At 37.1% G+C, this 22827-nt stretch overlaps 1 protein-coding gene across 1 annotated transcript in view; it reads right to left on the bottom strand.

Annotated features, from left to right (window-relative positions):
* Nucleotides 1–16859, bottom strand: part of LOC126251362 (uncharacterized) — a 93924-nt gene extending 77065 nt beyond the window's left edge. The window contains exon 1 of the mRNA XM_049951740.1: nucleotides 16764–16859. The gene's annotated coding sequence lies outside the window, so the exon portion shown is untranslated. The remainder of the gene's footprint in view (nucleotides 1–16763) is intronic.
* Between the last annotated feature and the right edge of the window lie 5968 nt (nucleotides 16860–22827).

Here is a 22827-nt window from a genome sequence, read left to right as displayed (position 1 = left end):
ATTCCCTACAGGGAGAAACAGGCAATGAATGTTTCGTGAAAATGTTTGCATTTTTGAAATTATATCTCTGAAAATCTGTTCTTGGTATCTCAGTCAGAAATGAAAAAAATGTGTGTTTTAGCATTTCTTGAAAATCCAACCCCTATGTGGGTGAAACGGGATCAAAATATTTCATTATATTAAAACATCTTTAAAGCTAAACCTATGAAAGCTGCTATTTGAGTTCTAACAAATATATGTTACAGGATGAAAGTTCCTATGGAAATATCACATGAACTCACCAGGCAGGATTAACAAAGAATAGAATCACTTTATGATCAGATGTACATTCGTGAAAGACCACACTCCTATTGCCTTAACCAGTGTGAAAAATTTGCAATTTGTGAACAACATGTAAAGTCAATTAAAGAAAAACAAACAAAAATCTGTGCAGACCATAGAATCTATGAGAGTGAAGCAGTGGGCACTATGTTAATGCTGACATAGAACTATAACACACTATGTGTTACAGATCAAGGATAGTAATATATTCTCAAAATATGTGGTAAATATGCTACCTGTTCATGCCCAGTTCCTCTAAGTCTCTCTCCTCATATTAACATCAATTTTCCCAGTTGGTCCCCAGCTATTATTTAGCAGTCAGTGTGAGGAAGAGTGATTGTCGGGCAGCCACACAGAAACATTTCGCATACCGCTAAAATGGATCACAGGAGTATTGCAACATTCTGTGACACGCATAATACACAAAAACCATTGAAACATCTGAATGAATGGACACTCAATCTGGACAGTTACTTCTCTACATAACTCAGATGCAGCCTTAAGCTGCCAAAGTTGTTACAATGTGCAATCACTGCCATGAGAGCAAACACCATTGGCACCTTCAGTGCTGGTATGAAGTTTTTTTAAGCCATTGTCAGTTTCTTGTGGGAGAGGAGGAGGAGATAAGTGTTTAACGTGTCATCAGCAACATACTTTATTTAGCATATCCAGTTTCTGTCCTGGCACATATTCAAGAGCACCTATAACAGACACAGATACATGGTCCTCATCTTGTCATACAAAAATTGGATCATAAGCTCAGATGAGGGAAGGATGCAGAAGGAACCATTCCGGAATTTGCCTTAAGTGATTTAAGGAAACCACAGAAAAACTAAATCAAGATGGCCGGACGTTGATTTCAACCATCATCCTCCCAAATGAGAGTCCGGTACACTAACCAGTACACTGCCCCACTTGGTATTTTGTTCTGGGTGGGCAAGACAGCCTCAATAAATTTGAGAGAGACATGATTTCATCATGCTCTATTTTAAAAATCCCACTTTATTTAGCACACATTAATCTATAACAGATGTAGATATATTGTACTAATCTCATCATACAAAAATCGTGTGCCACACATAATTGTGCATAGCACAGTTATCAAAGTGCATTTTTCATTATGTGCAGCTACAATAGACACCTGCACATAGCTCTTTACAGTACTGAGACATATACAAGTAGGCAATGAGCACTGACAATACTGCAGATGAAACAGGTTAAGTACCCCGGTAGCCCTAATCTAGGTTTCTCCTCCTCCCTCTTTCTTTCTCTCCTGCAATTAATTCATAAATTCTTTTAATTTGTTTTTACATGCTCGTTGGCTATCTGTCAGACTTTTAATGGATTTTGGCAAAGGAACAAAGTCTTTTGTGACAGCCTAATTCATCCTTTTTTGTGCTAAAGTCAGATTCAACTCAGAATAGTGAAGATCATGCTTTCTTCTAGTGCTGTGGCTACGCTCTTTGCTATTATTTTTTAATTGGGATGGGTTATTAATAATAAATTTCATAAGTGAAAACATGTATTGTGGAGGTACTGTGAATATCCAGAGTTTCTTAAAATAAATGTCTGCAAGGTGATCTTGGGTTGGCTCCAGCTATTACTCTGATTATAGACTTTCATGCAATGAATACTTTTTCTCTTAGTGATGAATTTCCACAAAATATGATGCCATATGAAAGCAGTGAGTGAAAAGAAGCATAGTAGGCAAATTTACTGATATGCTTAAAACCAACATTGTAGTGATTCGAGAATTTCGGTGTAATTTCTAGAACCAATCTGCCTTCTATCATCTCGAACACATGATATTTTTGATGTGAATGTGGGGTGATAGAATCCTACCTACTGCATGTCACATGTTTGTGTGTGCAGGTTTGAAATTCAGTCACGAGAAGAATGTAGACGCGGCGGTCAAACAGCAACGACAAGTACCTGTCAGGCGATCCATGGAAGTTTTAGTGAAAGTGTACGGAAGAACCATGGAGCTTCAATGTTATTCTGCACTAATTGTGTCAGTGACCATTGTTATGACAACAAGAAAAGTGGAGAACGTACTCTTGTCTTAGCCTTGTCGAAGGGAAGACGTGTATCCTGACTCATGTTGAGAATGGACAGCATGTTTAAGCCACCTTTCTCTTATATGTAAATTAGTTTGTTCTTGACATCTGGAGACACGAGAGACTTAAAAAACAGTATATATTTATGTGAAGAGTAGGATTTGTAAAATATCTGAAGTTCAAATATATGTCGTTCGTTGAAGCAAATGAAATTGGTATATCTACTTATTTTTATAAGTAGAGTGAGTCTTAAGAAATTCCTGTACCTAGCAGCATACTTCAGAGAAGAAAGTGAAAGAGAGTGTGAAGCAGCAGGCTAACCAGCAAGGAAAGTCAGCCGTGCATGTCAAGTAAGTCATCTCGTAAAAGCACTTCACGCTTACATTGTTGTCCAAAGTGTTAGAACGTGGCAACCAGTGATAAAGGACTGAAAAAACAGGAATTCTGCCATAGCAACTAAACCAAATATGACAAAGAATCTACTGTGAGACAACAGAACATGCTTAAGTATATAAAGGAGCAAAATTTTGAACTGAGAAATAAGATGAAGATTCCAGTGTGTTTCTCTAAGAAGAAATACGCCTAGAATACTTTGATTAAGAAGATCAGGTGCGGGGAGTGAAGAGCTCTCGTATAAATCGCGAGGACGCAGAAACCAACATCCTACAACGCCGGCATCAGTTGCTGTTCACCGGTGTTTATCTGCCTCCGCATCCACTCACCGACGCAGCGCAAATTCGTTGCTGGGTGAGCATGAAACAGAACTTCAGTGTTTTAGTACAAAGTGGTAGAAACTGTTCAGTGAACTTTATTATGGTAGTTACCATAGTTAAAGTTAGTTAAATGCTTACAAGATCTAAAGCTTGTAAGAATATTGATAACATACAATAAGTTGAGGAAACTCTAGAACCAGCTATGGCCATGAGAGTTACTAAAGAAGTGCCAGACTGGGCTGAGGTAGTACACTTAATCAAAGCCCAAAGCGCAGTTTTAAATGTGACTAAGTGAAAAACTAGGTTCAGCACATTCTCAACTAAATGCCCAGACTGCAGCTTTAAATGCTCAAAATGCGGCTCTAAGAGAAACACTAGAATCAGTAAATTCTCAATTAAATGCCCAAACAACAAATTTAGGATTGTTAAATACCAAAGTTTACTCACAAAGCAAAGACTTTAGTAATCTATGCGAAGGCATGGATGCTTTAAAGACTGAATTCGAAGCCTTAAATAGTAAGGTAGAGAATTTAAAATTAGATTTAAAGAATTAATTAACTAGTTCCTTGACCATTCGTGTAAATCAAATGTTCACCGACTTTAGTCAGAAACAGAAGGACAATTTTCAGGATTTGACACAAAGATTAGAATTGAATATTGAAGACAAATATAATTGTGTAGAAGCGGAGCTTAATGAAAAGTTAGGATCCTTTAAAAATGTGTGTAATGTTAAATTTAATGCTGTAAAGCAAGGGTTGAGTACTTTGAAAGAGAGTGTCGATAAGCAGGCTAATTTAATACCAATAATTCAGTCACAAATTTCAGGTGTTAATACATGAGTAGATAATGTGCAAAGGAACTTCAAAGAGAAATCAGCCAACTCTGATATCATAAATATAAGTAGTTTGGAGGAACAGGTTGAAGAAATTATAGACCAAAAAGATATCGAGAGAGTAACATCTGGAAACGCATCTCCTATTCTATCTTCTGAACTTAATGATACTAAGGAAGGTATAGATGACCTGTGGAAAGAATTCAAGCTTATCCAGGATAAAGTAGACAAAAGAGTATCTTCACTTAATGTTCTGTTAAATAGTGAAGCGGTGACTGATTTGCAGTGGGGAGACTTTCAAAAGATGTTTAAAGAGAAATACTGGTCTGCCAGTGCACAAAAAAACTTTGTATCAGATCCATGGGACCCAGGCAGAGCCATATATTCCTGCAGGGACGTTAACATGCTGAGTTAATGGGTGGAGTGACGAACATCGGATCCCAAGTTGTTTTCAGTGTTTCTTCCAAAATAGTTTTCCTGCACCAAATTTCTATAAAATCTTGAACGATTCTGTCATCCATTCCTAACATCTTAAACTATCCTATAATCATAGTGCTTAGAAAACTGGATACGATTACAAAATAAAGAAAACTTAAGAGAATCACAGAATAAAAAGGAAAGTGATGTCAACATAAAATAAAATGAATAGAGTATTATATTTATGGATAATATGAGGTGAATAATTAAACAACTGTGATACCGAAGTGTATAAATTTTCTATTTTGTATAGAGTATTTTATACCTTTTGTGAGATGTGATGTACGTTGGAGGGTTTGTATAGGTTTTGAAAAGGGTGAGTATTGTAAATAAAAGCATGGTTTACAAGAGCAAATAAATCATGGCTGACAAAACACACATCGCACCTTTCAGACAACCCTCGCAAACAAGTGTGCCCGATTCTTCACCATTTGCCGTTTGCATAAGGTTGCTAAGATTTCCTTCGGCAACCTCAAGGATGAAGGTGGGAATGTCCATTCTGTAGGAGAGGATTTAACACGAAACCTCCTCCGGTGTCTCACTCAAGTACCTGAGGGGTAGGGGTCCTGGGAAAGGGGAGTGGGAAGGGTTCCCTGTCTTTGGGGCTACCTTCTTTCTCCTCTTAGATCTTAACAACCATATCTATTTTTTTTCTTCTTCCTTTCTTATTTCTCATTTGAGGACCTATCTATTTTTTCCCTATTCCATCGCTGAAGTCCTACCTTGTTTCCAATAACCAACATCTTATCTTTAGATAAGAAGGCTGATGAATCAGACCACACCAACACACAAAAATACATTTAGACACAAACAGTGAAACTACAGACTAAAAATCCTGTCACGATGTGAGAATCAGCAGGTATTGTAGGGGAACACACACACACACACACACACACACACACACACACACATCCATCCGCACATATACAGACACAAGCAGACATATCCTTTACATATGTCTGCTAGTGTCTGTGTATGTGCGTATGGATGTGTGTGTGTGTGTGTGTGTGTGTGTGTGTGTGTGTGGTAGGGGGGAGGGGTGCGGGTGCGAGCGAGTGTATACCTGTCCCTTTTTCCCCCTAAGATAAGTCTTTCCGCTCCCAGGACTGGAATGAATCCTTACCCTCTCCCTTAAAACCCACACCCTTTCGTCTTTCCCTCTCCTTCCCTCTTTCCTGATGAAGCAAACATGGGTTGCGAAAGCTTGAAATGTGTGTGTGTGTGTGTGTGTGTGTGTGTGTGTGTGTGTGTGTGTGTGTGTTTTATTGTCTCTATTAACATACCAACGCTTTCATTTGGAAAGTTACAGCATCTTTGTTTTTAGATATATTTTTCCCATGTGGAATGTTTCCCTCCATTATAAATATGAAGCAGTAAAAAGTGAATCCAAAGTGTTATACATCGCATATGTATATAAGAACTATGACGGTTCTCCATCATATACATACGAAGAGGTGTATATAAAGAAAGAATAGTGGCAAAGTACTCATGCGCCAAGAGGGAGACAAAAGCATGTGAGTTGTGGGATAACTGTAAAGCAGTAATGGGAAGAGATAGACAAGGTAGAGATGTGAGAGAAGAAAGAAAAAGCAAGCAGGAGTGGCATTAGTCATGTGCTGATCAGTAGGAAATGTCAGTTTAATAAATACTCTGACAAATTGTAGGCTAGAGGGACATATAGACTTAGTATCTACTAAGAGTATAGAATTTTAGAAGTAGAGGAGGACTAATGAGTAAATGAAGCAGTAAAAAGTGAATCCAAAGTGTAAAATAAATTTTTCTTTTTTCCAGAGAATACTTAATTATAATGTACATTGGAATGTATACTAGGGTAATGAACCATGAGGCCTACTCAGAAAGGACAAGGGGGGCGTACCCAGCATTTGCTAAGTATATAGGGCAGACATACCTACATAGAGACAGGACGACCTATGGCCAAAAATATGAATGTTTTATAAAGGGGTGTAGCTACCAGCAATGGAAAGAGGAAGTGCTCACATAACGTCAACCCACAAGCCAGGTATAGGCACACTGATCCTAGGAGAATGGGACAGTAGCGTGACAAAAGTCACTAATTTTATAGGGATTATACTGGAAAGATTGAATTCTATGCACAACTAACATTTTTACGTTTCATGTAAGTTTACGATTGTCAAAAAGAACACTTTCATTTTGTCCAGAGTTCCTTAAAAAAGAGAGAGAGAGAGAGAGAAAGAGAAAGAGAGAGAGTAGGCCTACACAGAAAATGTTCGCTAAACTAAAAAATAAGTGTTAGCCTAAACCATAAAACACTGAAACAGAATGCTTCATAGATGATTTATTTTTGTTTTAGGCCAGTAATTTATTAGTTTAAATTCTACAAAAGTAATATTTTTTTCTTTAGTAGGCAATTTAACAAAAATAATAAAATATCTAGTATCAAGAGAAAAGAAAAATTCACTTCGTAAGTTCACTTTCTATTATTTTTCATGGTAATTGAACTAAAGTTGTTGGCAATTTGTGTTTAATACTAAACTGCCCTAATTCAACTTATTATATTCACACTTAGGCCCTAATTATTATTTAGTCACTGAATGTTGTATGAATCAAATGTAACACCAAATGTCAGGTCTCCCCAGTGACCCAAAGTAGGGTCAGGCAGCACTGAAATGACATCAGAGGATGGAGCTTCCATCTCATCTCTTCTATCAGGCCAGTAGAATGTGGTGCCACACTTTGTCTTATTTTTGTATCTGAGGAAAATCACTTCTGGATCTCCTAAATCACTAATTTTGGTAACTTGGCCAATAAAATGAACTTTCTTACATTTTGTTGCAAAAGCTACCAGAAAATAGTTTCAAACTGTAATTTTATCTTTGGCTTCAAAAAAGTTTGCCTTCTTCTTCTTCTTCTTCTTCTTCTTCTTCTTCTTCTTCACAGTTTATCATTTCTTTCCTGAGATCGTCCAGTGTTGTTATGGTACCATTTTCTTCATCACTACTTATTAAAGATAGGCCTCCTTCAGTTTCACTTTCTTCACTTACTGATTCAACTTAAGACTTTTTTTCTTGTTACTGACATGAGCAATCAGGGATTTTTTTTTTCACAACATTCAGAGATGCCATTTCGGATAAAGTAACAGCACTTTGTTTGGAAGATTTACTATTCATTACCAAGCCCTTTTTTATGACGATAATCCTTTTCTGTTTTGCTTTCTCCTCATTATTCTTGTTTCCTTTAAAACCCTATTCTTTATAGATGGCATCTTGAAAAGTGATAACTTCAGCTCCTGGTGCAATCCTTTTCTTCTTTGTTTTACCAGGGAGACTACACTGTCGGACTGTTTCCAATAATGAGCTTTCAAATGACAAATCAGAAGTTCCAGAACATAATGAAATATTGGTTAGCTTGGGAATGGTTGACAAAGAACTCTGTCTGATACTGGGAGAACTGCAGGGCTCAGTCGATGTAGGCCTACAAAATTCTGGAGGTTGTTCAGCTGGAAGCTTTCCAAAAATCTGAGTACTTTCTGTTAGAGACGTAGCTTCCACAAAGTCTATGGCTGCATTATCGTGAACTGGCAATGGATTTGTTTCTGCCAAAGATTTGGTATGAGCTACATACTTTTTATATGACTTCTGGTTCATATTTAGTTTTATCAATTACTTCTCTACTGTAAGGGAATATTCCTGCTTTTTGAAAACCACTTTTCAACAATTCAGGTGGTGTATCATTCCATACAGCAGTGAGGAGATTGGAAAAGTCACGTTTGCTAATTTTTACCCCTTGATGATGTCTCTGGTGACGAGTTAACTTTTGGTCCCAAGTAGATTTCACACCCTTAAACACTGCTACACCCATTGGCTGCAGGATGAAGTATCATGCTCAACATTGTTGTCAGTCAAACAATGCTTCACATACTGTACTGTAATTGAAATGGTGGCATTCTTTACAGTTCTGTGTCATTTTATAAAAGGAAACGTGGTTTAAAAATATAGTAACTTAAATAAAAAATAAAATATATCTCTCACAAACTCAGTAGACCTACAAATCCAGCACATCAGGTATTCTGGTATCCATATGTACAGGAAGGCCAATTTAGTTGATCTAGTGTGATAGCAAAAACAAGATTATGGCTTAAATAGATAAATATGTTCCAGTAAGTTTGTTTGGGGCAAGTGTAACCCTCCCCCCCGGTTACACTTGCCCCACATGGGAAAAAGTTGGGGTAAGTGTAACTATGCCTGGCATATCAAGAACTTTATCAGAAGAGTAAAACGAATCTCATATTTGAAATTATCATGCAAAAGTTAGATTGTAACCAAAAAAATTGTGCAGTTATCTTGAAAACTGCAAAAATGACAGACCACCAAATTCTGAACATGTCACTCTCTTGCAGAGTGAAAATGCAGACGTCAATTCAAGCCCAGAAATTAATTACCAATTTATGTCAGATTTGACAACTTATGATTAAATATAACAAAGAAAGGAGTAAATTAACATGTGTGATAGGTCAGAGGTAAAAATACAGCTTCTTTAAGGCACCAGAAGCCGTGGTTACACTAACCCCCATGGTTACACTTACCCCACTTCACCCTATATACTAAGGAAAGGTAGCCTAGTACAAAAAATGAGAATGGAAAATAGATTACTCAAGTGTCATGGACACCTGGAGTTAACGAGAGAGGAGCTGATTAGAACCTCAAGTGACTGCTCATATCTTAATATCAAAGTAAGGTAAGAACAGAATAAAGAAACGCTCAGCTAAAAATTGTTCTAGAGAGAAAAAAAGATTGTTGTTGAAGAGAGAGATGTATGTATAAACATGTACAAGAAAAGTATATTGTTATGAGTGATGTTATTTAAATAATGATTATGTATAAAATATCGCACGTCCGATCTGAGGGGGAGGGATATGTAGTGATTCAAGAATTTCGGTGTAAATTCTATAACCACTTAGCCTTCTACTGTCTCGAACACACGATATTTCAGATGTTAGTGTGGGATTATAGAATCCTACCTACTGCGTGTCACATGTTTGTGTGTGCAAGTTTGAAATTCAGTTGCTTGAAGAATGTAGATGCGGCAGTCGAACAGCAATGACAAGTACTTGTTGGATGATCCATGGAGGTTTTAGTGAAATTGTACGGAAATTGTGTCATGTCAGTGACCATTGTTATAACAACAAGAACAGTCGAGAAAATACTCTTTCATGGGGGGGGGGGGCGGCTCTTGTCTTAGCCTTGTTGAGAGGAAGATGTGTATCCTGACTCATGGTGAGAATGGACAGGGTGTTTAAGCCATGTTTGTCTTATATGTAAATTAGTTTGTTTCTTACGTTAGGAGACACGAGAGACTTACTAAACAGTATATATTTATGTGAAGAGTGGGATTTGTAAAATGTCTGAAGTTCAAATATACGTCGTTAATTCATGCAAATGTAATTGGTATTTCTACTTATTTTTATAAGTAGAGAGAGTCTTAAGAAATTCCTGTACCTAGCAGCATACTACGGAGAAGAAAGTAAGAGAGAGTTTGCAGCAGCAGGGTAACCAGCAAGGAAAGCCGGCCGAGCATGTCAAGTAAGTCATCTCGTAAAAGAAGTGGAAGTTAGTATATTTACTTCGCACTTAAACTGTCGTCCAAAGCCATTAGAAAATTTGCAACAACTCTCAATTTCTCATAAAAGCACACATCCAGAAATTTTGAATAGCCTGCTTTAGCAACAGACTTCTGCTCAAAGTCTGTATTTATCAACTGTGTAATGCCATTTACTGTACAGAACTGCATATACTTCGTTTTCTCAAAATTTAGTGAGAGTCCATTGGCAGCGAACTCCTTAATAATTTTCTGAAACGCATTAATCACAATTTCCTCAGCTAATTCTTTTCTACTGGGTGTAATTACTATACTTGTATCATCAGCAAAGAGAATTAGCTTCGCATCTTCATGAGTGCGGAGGGGCAAGTCATTAATATATAGATAAAAGACTGAGGGATCCATGACTGAACCCTGTAGGACATCATTCTTGCTACCTCCCCAGTTAGAGCAGCCTGCTGATTTTAGCAGGATATTTGTGCTGTTAATTTAAACCTTCTGTAATCTTCCAGTTAAACATTAATTAAACTATTTGTGCACTGTCCCACTTATATAACAATAGTTAACCTTACCTAGAAGAATTTCATGATTCACAGAGTCAAAAGCCTTTGAGAGACCACCAAAAAAATCCCAATGGGCGATGTTTAGTTATTCAGAGCATATAATATTTGACCAGTGAATGCACATACAGCATTTTCTATTGAAAAGCCTTTCTGAAAACCAAACTGACATTTTGTTAGTATTTCATTTTTACAAATACAAGAAGCTACTCTCAAATAAATTAATTTTCCAAAATTTTTGGATAAAGCTGTCTGAAGTGAGTTGGGTGGTAGTAGTTAGCATCAGACCTATCACCTTTTTTATGCAATGGTTTAACAATGGCATGCAAAGAGAAGTGGCAAAGTGGTTAGAACACTGGATTCTTATTCGGGAGGATGACGGTTCAAACCTGCACCTTGCCATCCAGATTTAGGTTTTCCGCGATTTCCCTAAATCGCTCCTTCAGACAAATGTCGGGATGTTTTCTTTGAAAGGGCACAGCCTATTTCCTTCCGCATCCTTGACACAATCCAAGCTTGTGCTCATCTCTAATGCCCTCAATGTCGACAGGATGATAAACCCAATCTTCCTTCCTTCAGCATATTTCAGTCTATACAGAAAAACGCCCTGTTTCAGTGAGCAACTACATATGTGACAGGGAATCTTACTTATCTGTTGGGAACAAGCTTTTAGTAGTCTGCTGAAAATGCCATCAATTCGATGAGAGGTTATACTTGTGAGTGAATTTGTTATTTTTCCCAATTTCACTGGGAGAGGTGACTTTAATTTCAATTTTATCAAATTGCATAGGTATTGCTTGTTCCATAAACAGCCTTGCATCTTCTAATGCATCTTCTGGATTCTATTTTCTCTGCAACACTTAAAATATGATTACAAACAATCCGCAACTGAGCATTATAGCAGAGGTTGAAAATACCATTTCTGTTGTAAGGTTCTTTTCATTTATAACATGTCTGCTTTCCGGCTCTTACATGCCCATCATCAGATGTTATAACTTTGTGCTGTGACTTCGAGCGTCATGGTGAACGAGTACAGGACGTGGTGTATCACCACCGACCACAGAGCATATGCTCTATACTCACTGCTGATACACCGCATCCTGTACTCATCCACCATGGCGTTCAGGGGCATAGCACAAGTTATAACACCTGATGGTGGGCAAAGAGCCGGACACCGGTTGTGTCCTAAACTAAAAAGAACCTTACAACTGAAGCGGTATTTTCAATCTCTGCTAAAACATGATTATTAAAAACATTTTCTGCTCCTGACTTTCTGTTAACAAACTTTTCACCGAGTCTGATAGAAATACATTCTTCTTGTGCTCTCGGTTGCCCTGTTTCCCTTATAACAATATTCCTAATCGTTTTAATCTTATTATCAGATGTGCTAATCTCAGACAAAAAGCACATACTTCTGGACTTTTTAATAACTTTTGTTAATACAGTGAAGTAGTTTTTATAATGTTTGACTGTTTTTGCATCACTGCTGCTGTTTACAAGATTTTTTTAAATCCCTTTATTAAGCAGCCGGCTGGTGTGGCTGAGCGGTTCTAAGCGCTTCAGTCCGGAACCGCGCGACCGCTACAGTCGCAGGTTCGAATCCTGCCTCGGGAATGGATGTGCGTGATGTCCTTAGGTTAGTTAGGTTTAAGTAGTTCTAAGTTCTAGGGGACAGATGACCTCAGATGTTAAGTCCCATAGTGCTCAGAACCATTTGAAGCATTATGAACCCTTTATTAAGCCACGGCTTTTTAGATGGTTTCTCAAAATTGTGTTTCACTATTTTCTTAGGGAAATTGGTTTTCAAATCTACTCACAACAAAGGTATCATGAAATAGGCAAAAATTTAAATTAGCATCAGGTTTCTGTACACCTCATCATAGTCTAACTGTTGCAAGCTTTCACTAAAACTTGCAATTCTCAAATCATTACTTGAACATACTACTTTGGAGGACTGTCTTACATTACTGTATGGAGCTGTCATATCTGTAAAAAGCTGTCCATTATCAGAAAGACCATTGTTTTTGTTCAAGTTCATCTCGGTCTATAAAAACATTATCTGTGCGCTGCTACACACAATAATTTGCTTCTCCCCGTATGAATAACAGCGTAACGAATGGCGCAAGTTTTTCGGAAATAGCTGCAAATCTCCCAATGAGACCTATACATACAGTTATAGAAGTACTATTATTTTGTTTAAGCTCAAGGTACATGCTTATATGTCACTCTACACTATTTTTTTAGTTCTTAAATTTTTCACACTGATATATTTTAACACATACAGCAACTTCTCCTCTTTTCATAGTGTCTCTACTTACATGTGTTGAAAGCTTACATCCACCTACATTTACCTTTTCCATACCTGTGACTATATGATGTGCAGACAGGCCTAGTTCATCTATTCCACCCTCAGTTTCTAAATCTTCACAAACAAAAAAAAAAGCTCATCTACTTTGTTTTCTAATCCCCTGATATTGTGATGCAAAATACTAACACTATTTTTCATTGTACTTTTATGATATTTCAATATCTCCAGTACCTGACTGTCTGAGCTTGTCATTAAGCTTAATTTCATTCAATGTACAATCACTGGATACTGAGCTTAGCCTTAAAAAAAGATACTCTCGTGAGTTTCAGTAACCCCTCCACCTCTCAAATATTTTGCTATCATCCTGGCCAATTTACCATTCCCTTTCCTACTGAGATGCAGGCCATGCCTTGTGAAATCTCACCTACCAATAGCATCAACAGGAACCAAACTTATGCCTGACAAAGTAGCCACTGGAAGCAGCTGATCAAACTCAATACTGACCCTCCTGACAGAGCTGTTCTATTGGGGCCAATCATACCAAATAACAGTTGGAAGCCAACATCTGTACAATTCACTGCAGATGCTATTTTTACCAGGTCACGCCCAATACTGTAGCACCGATCCCTATCAATTCTGTTTTCCGCTCCACTAACTACGACAACATGATCCTGCTTTGTAAAACCCTTGCACAATGATCCTAAAGCCTCTATCACTTGGCTAAGACAGGGACTAGGCTTTAAAAAACTAATGAAGTGGTAGCTGTCACCCAATTTTTCCTGCAAGATCTGGTCCATACCTCTTCCAGGCCACTATCTAACATCAGATCTTTACTTCTCTCTCTCTCTCTCTATATATATATATATATATATATATATATATATATATATATATATATATATATATATATATATATATATATATATATATATAACAGAGGGAAACATTCCACGTAGGAAAAATATATCTAAAAACAAAGATGATGTGACTTACCAAATGAAAGTGCTGGCAGGTCGACAGACACACAAACATACACACAAAATTCAAGCTTTCGCAACAAACTGTTGCCTCATCAGGAAAGAGGGGAAGGAGAGGGAAAGACGAAAGGATGTGGGTTTTAAGGGAGAGGATAAGGAGTCATTCCAATCCCGGGAGCGGAAAGACTTACCTTAGGGGGAAAAAAGGACAGGTATACACTCGCACACACACCCATATCCATCCACACATACAGACACAAGCAGACATATTTAAAGACCAGCCACGTGGAATGTTTCCCTCTGTTATATATATATATATATATATATATATATATAACAAAGATGATGTAACTTACCAAACGAAGTGCTGGCAGGAGCCCAAACTCTTTGTCTTTAAATATGTCTGCTTGTGTCTGTATATGTGTGGATTGATATGTGTTTGTGTGTGTGTGTGTATACCCGTCCTTTTTTCCTCCTAAGGTAAGTCTTTCCGCTCCCGGGATTGGAATGACTCCTTACCCTCTCCCTTAAAACCCACATCCTTTCGTCTTTTCCTCTCCTTCCCTCTTTCCTGACGAAGCAACCGTTGGTTGCGAAAGCTAGAATTTTGTGTGTTTGTTTGTTAGTTTGTGTATCTATCGACCTGCCAGCACTTCGTTTGGTAAGTCACATCATCTTTGTTTATATATATATTTTTCCCACGTGGAATGTTTCCCTCTATATATATATATATATATATATATATATATATATATATATATATATGGTTTGTGCAATTGATGAAACTGTCAATACTGTTCTCTTTCTGTGGTTCCTGTTCCTTGCCAACACTTCCCACAGGTTTTCACCATTCTCCCCCTTTAACCTCATCTCTTCCTCCCTAGCACTATTCAGTTCATCCTTAAGGGCTCCAAGCTTCTCTTGCTATTCAGCTATTTTCCTATCCCTTGAACAAAATTTGCAATACCATGGAATAGACCCATCTACTTCTCGAATTCCCATGCCACTACATCTCCACCCCCCACCCCCCAACATTAACATTTGTCACAACAGCTGCATAAAACCCCAGAATTAAATTTTCTAAGGCAGCTCAAACACTTCTAGCTCATGAAGTCACTGGAGTTATGTGGAACACTAATATATGTATATACTATTAACACAGTAGTGTAATGCATTTAAAATAATGTTAAAACTCAAAATTTGTATACAAGAAAAATTAGGTTTAAGATTGCATATGCGCAATATGGGCTTTACACGTTTTGAAATGAGAAATAAAAGAATTCTAAACCTTCAATTCTCCAAGTAGATACAGCACTACTAAATATACTTAATACTTAGACATAGGCCTACATTTAAATGGGTATGAAAACCTACATTAAAGTATGCGAAAACTGTCCCTTATGATCCTTTTTCCCCCCAAGAAATACGTTGAAACAAGTGAAACCTTCAATAGATAACAAGAAATAGGCTGTAATTAACATCCTTATGGTGTAATATTAACTTAATTGATAGCTATTACACAATTAACTACTTATCTACATGCGCACAAATTCAAGCATGTAAGACACACACATATTAAGAAAGTGTCATACATTCAGAGATCAGTGACTGCCAGTATTACTAAATATTTCATCTGTCAAAATTAAGTATGGATCAGCAATTCTGTCTCATAATTTTATAGTTTGCCACAGCGAAATTTCCTTTTTCCTATGTACTGTCAGTGCCCTCAATTATGAAGCAGAATAACTGCAGAAGTTTTCCAGGTCCCGAGAAATGTCGGTCCTTACACTATGTAGACAAATTGCAATACTCTCCCTCTAATTTTAATTAATTCTATTCAAACGTCATCATATACAAGCATTTATCCTTTTGTCAGACAGAGAATAGATTTCATCTAACGCACCCAGCTTTATTTCAACAAATTAATTATTAACTAATTTTCCATCTGTCTCCCTCATACATGTCTTGGCTTACATTAACTTTTAAAGAATCTTGTAATACTTTGCCTTCCATTAGGTTAGCTTCATAGTCTTATTGCTTTCAATCATTTTATATTCTTGAAGACACTTACAAACAGTTTTGTTAAATTCAAATATCTTTAACAGTCCAGATACCAACCCTACTATTATAAGCCAAAGTGACACATTTCGCGTAATAAAAACACACAATAAATTGAATCATAATCATTAGTCATTTTATTGCCTGTGCCAAACTGCAACCACATCTAATTTTGCATTATTCGAGTTTAATCTAGGGTCTTCAAAAACGTACAGAATTTACAGTCATTAATTTTACAAGCGATGCACAAACATCCCACAAATTACAGCCCTTTTAGGAATCCCAGGTTATTACAGATAAGATTCAGTAAGTTTCTCACAGATTTATTGTGGATTATCAGGATTGCGGTCCTATACTTCGCACAATACGTAAACAGTTTGCCACAAACACGAAAAATCTTACAATCCACTACAACCAATCTCCCATCAAAATATAGTGCGAAAGCACTATAACGGGAGATCGGCGTAGAATTATATTACGCAATCCACAATCAGTAAACCACTTCACTTTTATAAAAAAAAAAAATTGGATGCCACATACATAAATACCGTGCATTGCATCTACAGCAGCAGTCGTTTACAAACACTAGCAACAAATGCTCTGAGTAACCTAACCTGTCCACAATTTACTCAGTGTGTGTCATTTCGGCTGAATGAAGACACAGCTCCACTCACTTACACTCGCAGAAAAATACCTAAGTTTCACTCAACGCTCCAAAAACAATCGAGAACTGCACAAAAACCATTAAATGTTTTCCTATCCAACATGGATGTTTAGTTATTACGCTACAACAAAACTACGAAGTTAAAACGACGTTCCCCATCCCAACTCCTCCCAAACATTTTACATGTCTATTACGTATCACATCAAGATTTATACTCACCACTCTTAGTTCTTCCTTCCATACTACACTACGATTCACAATACAATCAAAACAATAGCAAACTTCTCTCGCGGTATTTTGAACCAAGGTATTGGTCCATCCCAATATCTTTGCTACAGAATAGACATTATCGAAATGTCACATCTTCCAAGGGTGTCCTTTGATAGAGTTGATACAGCAATTTACGTCGATAGGATGAAGAATTTGTAAATGAGGAAAAGAAAAATTTCATATTTCAACATATAATTTAGTGAAAATATTAATTAATATAAGTATCGATTAATGAAAATGTTAATTAATGAAAATTTTAGTTAATGAAAAATTTGTAGTATTATAGAGAAGAGGGAATATTTCTTATTAAAAAAATAATAATTAATTACTTAGCTCTTGCAGATAGTTTGCGGTACGTTCACAGCTCTGTTTTCTACATACACACAAGCATACACATTTTCGCTCCTGAAATCACCAACATTTAACTATTAGTCTTTTCTCATACTTTAGATATTCTAATAGTATATTGGATTAAGGACAAGCGAGATTTCAGAAACAGAGCAAGACGTAGACAATGATAATGCAGACAAATTTCAGTCACCAAAAAAAAAAAAAAAAAAAAAAAATGCATGAATGAAAATAAATTACAGTGGTACATATTATTCATAACTTCAATTTAAAGACAGTGTAGTATATAACTAAAGAATTCTTTTACTGGATAAAAGCAATGTTCTATCAGAAACGACTTAAATTTTACTAAATGAATTTTTATTTCGTTCTCTTCTGAACGGCTATGCAGGATATTGAATAATTTAAACGTCATGTGTGAAATACTTTTTTCCTAGAATATTGTTCTAGATAGGGATATGTAAATTTACAGGTGCTTGTTCTGTTATGGCTCAGGACATGTTAATTATGTAGCAACTCATCAGTTGTTTACAAAGACACTTAAAAGCACAGGCCACACCCATCTACAAGAAGGGCGAAAGAAGTGACCACAAAACTACCGCCCACAACTCTTAAAATCCATTTGTCGTAAAATCTTAAATTTCATTCTGAACTCAAGAAACTCGACCTCGGTCCACAGGCAACTGCTCCACAGACTATGGCTCTGCGTCCAGTAGCGTGAGGCCCTGTAACTTCTGCAGCCGCTTGCAGAGATGTTTACATTACAACCAAGAGTTGCGCAATTTCATTTATGCAAGTAGTTTGGGCAAGTTAATTTCAGCAAATCGACGCAAGTACTTGCATAAGCTTTTCCACTAGAATTTCTTTATGAGACAGGCAAGTGAAGTTTACAGTGTCGTGCGTAAAAACCAGAGCAGTGGCCATCGTTCTCACATTATTATTACTGAAGAAATATCGTGATAGAAAACGAAATATTAATAAAAAATAAATGTTTTTGTGAAGAACTGGAACAGGGGTGTACATAATCCAGTTACCCTGAAAAACTGTTGAATGAATTAAAACCAGTGGACTTCACTACGTTTTGAGAATTTCATATACAAGTTCCTAAGCCTTTTTCTTTATTGTACCAACAAATACAGTATTCAAAATAGGATACAAAAATGTGGCAAGCTATATCACCAAGAGATCATCTTTTAATTACGTTTCTATTTTTGAAAACAATATTTATTATTTTTACAACATATATAATACTTCCAATGGTACATTTGTTTTGGCACATCTGTCACTGCGCCGTTCTACTTTTCGACACTAAAAGCAGGTTTACACTGTCTGTCACGTCACTGTCACGTCAAGGTGTATTCACACTGTCCGTTACGTCACGACACGGCAAGTCAATTCAGGTCACATGATATTAACTCGCATGATTCTCAAGTGTTTTTTTTTTTTCGTGAATTGCGATCTTCTCAAGAAGATTTTCAGCGTTTGTACGCCTGAAGTGATCATACACAGCTTGGTAGCTTATATACCGTTTGGCCACGACAACTTAACGATTTCGCTGGTGCTGCCAGAAGCAGAGAAAATTGACACTACTTAAAAGATGTTCATTTGTCTCCTAGCGCTGCCAATGCCAAGCTGTAACTTCTGTAAGAATTTGCTGAGGTATTTACATAAGAACAAAAACCTACTCAAGTTTATTTCTTTGAGTCACTGGGGCAAGTTTATTTCAGGAACTCGCCACAAGTACTTGTTACAGAAGTGCAGCTATTCTTAGAAACCACATCTGTCGGCACTATTGTTGCATTGCTATTAATGAATAAAAATAGTGATGAAACACAACAAAAATAGAAAGTACATATTGATGTTGCCAAAAAGCACTATTCAGTAAACTAAAATTAGAGGCCTTCACATAGTTAAAAACTTTGACGATGTTGTATGCAAATTCGGAACGTCAATTGTCTAGTGTTATAATCAAGAAATCGATAACCGGGTACAAAAATGCGGCACCATATCTCACCAAGATATTGCCTATTAATTACTCTTCGATTTTTGCGAGTAGTGTTTACTACTTTTACCACTATTGTAAAACATGTATGTTTACAGTAACATGAAAAAGTCATTTAAAGTTTAAAGAAGTCTGTACTGCTATTCTACTTTACCTTCTGCTGAGTAATTGCAGCGGGATGCAAGAAACTAGAACGAATTTTCACCCTGTAGCAGAGTGAGCTGATTTCAAACTTCCTGACAAATTAGGACTGTGTGCTGGACCGAGATTCGAACCTGAGAACCCGATCTGGCACACAGTTTTAATTTGTCAGGATGTCTAACACAAGAAAAATGTTTCCACTAATTTGCGAATTTGTTGAAGTTGACGAAACTTGCGAACCTTGATGGCATGGGTTTTTTGCAGATATGGTGGTTCATAAAACTCCACCCAATTCTGTGATTGTATGGATAATTCGCCATACCACAGCGGGAAATTAGACAGAATGCCAAATAAATATGATTTCAGGATCACGCTGTTAGAGCAGTTGCGAAACCGGCAAATAAACTGCAGCGACTCAATGAGGAAGGCCGAACTGTTGTCTGCAATAAAGGAAAACAGACCAGCCGTGAAAGTGTACATTGTGGACAGCAGAGTCACAAAGTAGTGCATTTACTGCCTTACAAATGCGATCCAAATCCGACAGAATTTGCATAGGCTAAAATAAAACACAGTTTCAGGGAGAACAGTGTGACTGATGACACGTCGAAATAAAGATCGCAGAATTTTGTTGATGTTGCTTTCTTTTCAGTTACTGCAGAGGACCTTAGAACAGGAATGTGCAGCAGCTGGAGCAAGAGTACTGGACAAGAGATGGAATAATGGAAATAGCCATTTATGAAGTTATCATCAATACCATGTCCTCAAGCGATGATGATGATCTTGAATCAAACACAAATGCCAGTGATATTTAGTGAACATCATTTTGATAATTCTTCCAGGCATAATTAATTACACATTGTAAACATTACTTCTGTGTTGCGTTTAATAAATGCAACGCTCAAAAAGATTCCAAAAATCAGTTTGTGACTTTCGATTCATAGTGTCCTAAGTTGTTAATTGATCTACTTTCATTTTTCATTGTTTCCGATACATAAATAATTCATAAGCTGTAGGCAAAACTCTCGAGCATGAATATGTCAACAAATTAGATGATTTACGATCCGACAGAAGTGGCGCTTTAGCAGGCCACATTTTCCCCAGTGCAGCCACCGATTTGAGACTCATTAGTGGTTCTGTAGGCTATGCAGTAGAGATAGAAAGATTGTGGAACAGGAGGGGAAAATTGGTGCCCTTCAGGCTGAGTTAGATGAGGCTAGGCGAGAACTTGGCAGATTAAGGGGGGAGAAGGGTAAACAGGGGTGGGAAGTGGCAATAGGCATAAGGAACAGGCCAAAAAATTCTTCTGACAGCTTTGTTATTAATGTACAAAATAGGTTTGACCTGTCGCCTCAGTCAGAAACTGACGGGCCTCTCACAGAAGTAGATGTAGACAGGGCTCAACAAGCTTTCAGCAGCAAATTAAATAAGAATGTAGGGAAGTCTGCAAAGAGAAAGAAAGTCTTGTTGCTAGGTAGTTCGCATGCTAGGGGTGTGGGCCAACTTCTGCAGGATGAATTAGGGTCAGAATACCAGGTCACTAGTTTTTTCAAACCTAGTGCTGGACTGGGGCAGGTTACAGAGGATTTAGGTTCACTATGTAGAGGCTTTAATAAGGAAGATACCATGGTTATTGTGGGTGGGCCAGGCAACAGTATTGACAGAGATCCGGGGTACAGCATAGAGTGTGACCTGGAAAAGATTGCATCAACATTGAGTCATACCAGTGTTTGGTTTGTGTCGGTTCTGGAGCGCCACGACCGACCTCATTTGAGCTCTTCTGTCAGGGGAGTTAATTTGGAGTTGGAACGGCTACTTGGATCTGGTGCGGGGTCACACAGTGGTGTGGTTCCTGTTGATTCACTCTGTAGGTGGGACTATACAAGACATGGCCTACAACTCAACAAGAAATGGAAGGGTAAACTGGCTGGGCTGATAGCAGGAAATTTAAAGGGGGGAGGAACTACATCTCATGGTGGAAACTATTTTTTAGTGTAGGATCAGTGTCAGTGGGAAACTCAGCCAGGCAAGTGCTAAAGATGTTAAAAAAGTTCAAGATACTCACAAAAGTAAAGTGAAAATAATGTTAGTATATTTCATCAAAATATTGGGGGATTGAAGAATAAAATTGATGAGCTTCTGCTTTGTTTAAAAGATATAGAAACTGAGAATGTAATAGATGTACTATGCCTGTCTGAGCATCACATTGTCACTGATATGCAAAAGGTTAGCATCAATGGGTACAAATTAGCTGCACATGTAAGTAGAGATAATATGATGAGAGGAGGAGTTGCCCTATATGTCAAAAGCTTCCACAGTGTAAAAAATTTAGAAACTAAAAATTTTTGTGTAGAGCAACATATGGAAGCATGTGCCACTGAACTAAAACTAAATCATGGCACTTTCATAATTGTAACAGTGTATAGGTCCCCCTCAGGAATTTCCAGCTATTTCTAGACAACTTGGATGCTTTCCAGCTATTTCTGGACAGCTTGGATGCTTTGTTGTGCTATCTGTCAGATGGGGGAAGCAAATTATCATTTGTGGGGATTTCAATGTTGATTCCCTGAAAGAGTGTAATAGGAAGAATGACCTTGTAGTGTTACTCAGTTCTTTCAATTTGAGCTCCGTCAATGATTTTCCTACTTGGACAACAAAGAACGGCAGGACATTGATAGATAACTTTTTTATAGACCAAGATAAGTTTAAGGACATAAATGCTTATCCTGTTGAGAATGGTCTTTCAGATCATGATGCACATTTAGTTACAGTACATGACATAGCTCCATGCAGTATATCAAATCAGAATTTCAAAGCAGTGCGTTCAATTAACAATATAAATATTGCAGACTTTAGGGAAAGCCTACAGCAGCTAGACTGGGATGAAGTGCATAAGGAACCCGATGCAAATTTGAAATATAACTTATTTCACGATACATTTTTAAGGGTAGTTGAAAATTGTTTTCCCAAGAAAATAGTTAAACATAATTCCATGAAAACATATAAAAAACCTTAGATAACTAAAGGAATAAGAATATCTTGCAACCGTAAAAGAGAACTGTACCTAACAGCAAGAGGGAGTACTGACCCCGAAATCGTTCAATATTATAAAAACTATTGTGTGGTACTAAGAAAAGTTATTAAAAAGTCCAGAAGCATGTGTATCATGCCTGAGATCAGTAACTCTGATAATAAAATTAAAGCAATTTGGAATATTATTGAAAGGGACACAGGGCAACCAAGAGCACAGGAAGACTTTAGAGCCATAAAACTGAATGACAAGTGTACTAACAAACAATCACAAATTGAAAATATTTTCAATAATCATTTTTTAAATGTTGTGGAGAAAATAGGATCTAGATCTTGACTAGAAGAGGAAAGGCTACTAATAGAAGAGGCCATACCTGTGCAGTTGGAAACAACTATTTCCACCAACCTCTCACTCTGAAATCAGTAAAATAATAAACTCACTGAAAAGTAAAAGCTCTTACGGAATTGATGGCATTTCCATCAAGGTACTTAAAG

Source organism: Schistocerca nitens, chromosome 4, assembly GCF_023898315.1.
Source record: "Schistocerca nitens isolate TAMUIC-IGC-003100 chromosome 4, iqSchNite1.1, whole genome shotgun sequence".
NCBI lineage: Eukaryota > Metazoa > Arthropoda > Insecta > Orthoptera > Acrididae > Schistocerca > Schistocerca nitens.
This window is presented reverse-complemented; position numbering and strand designations above follow the sequence as displayed.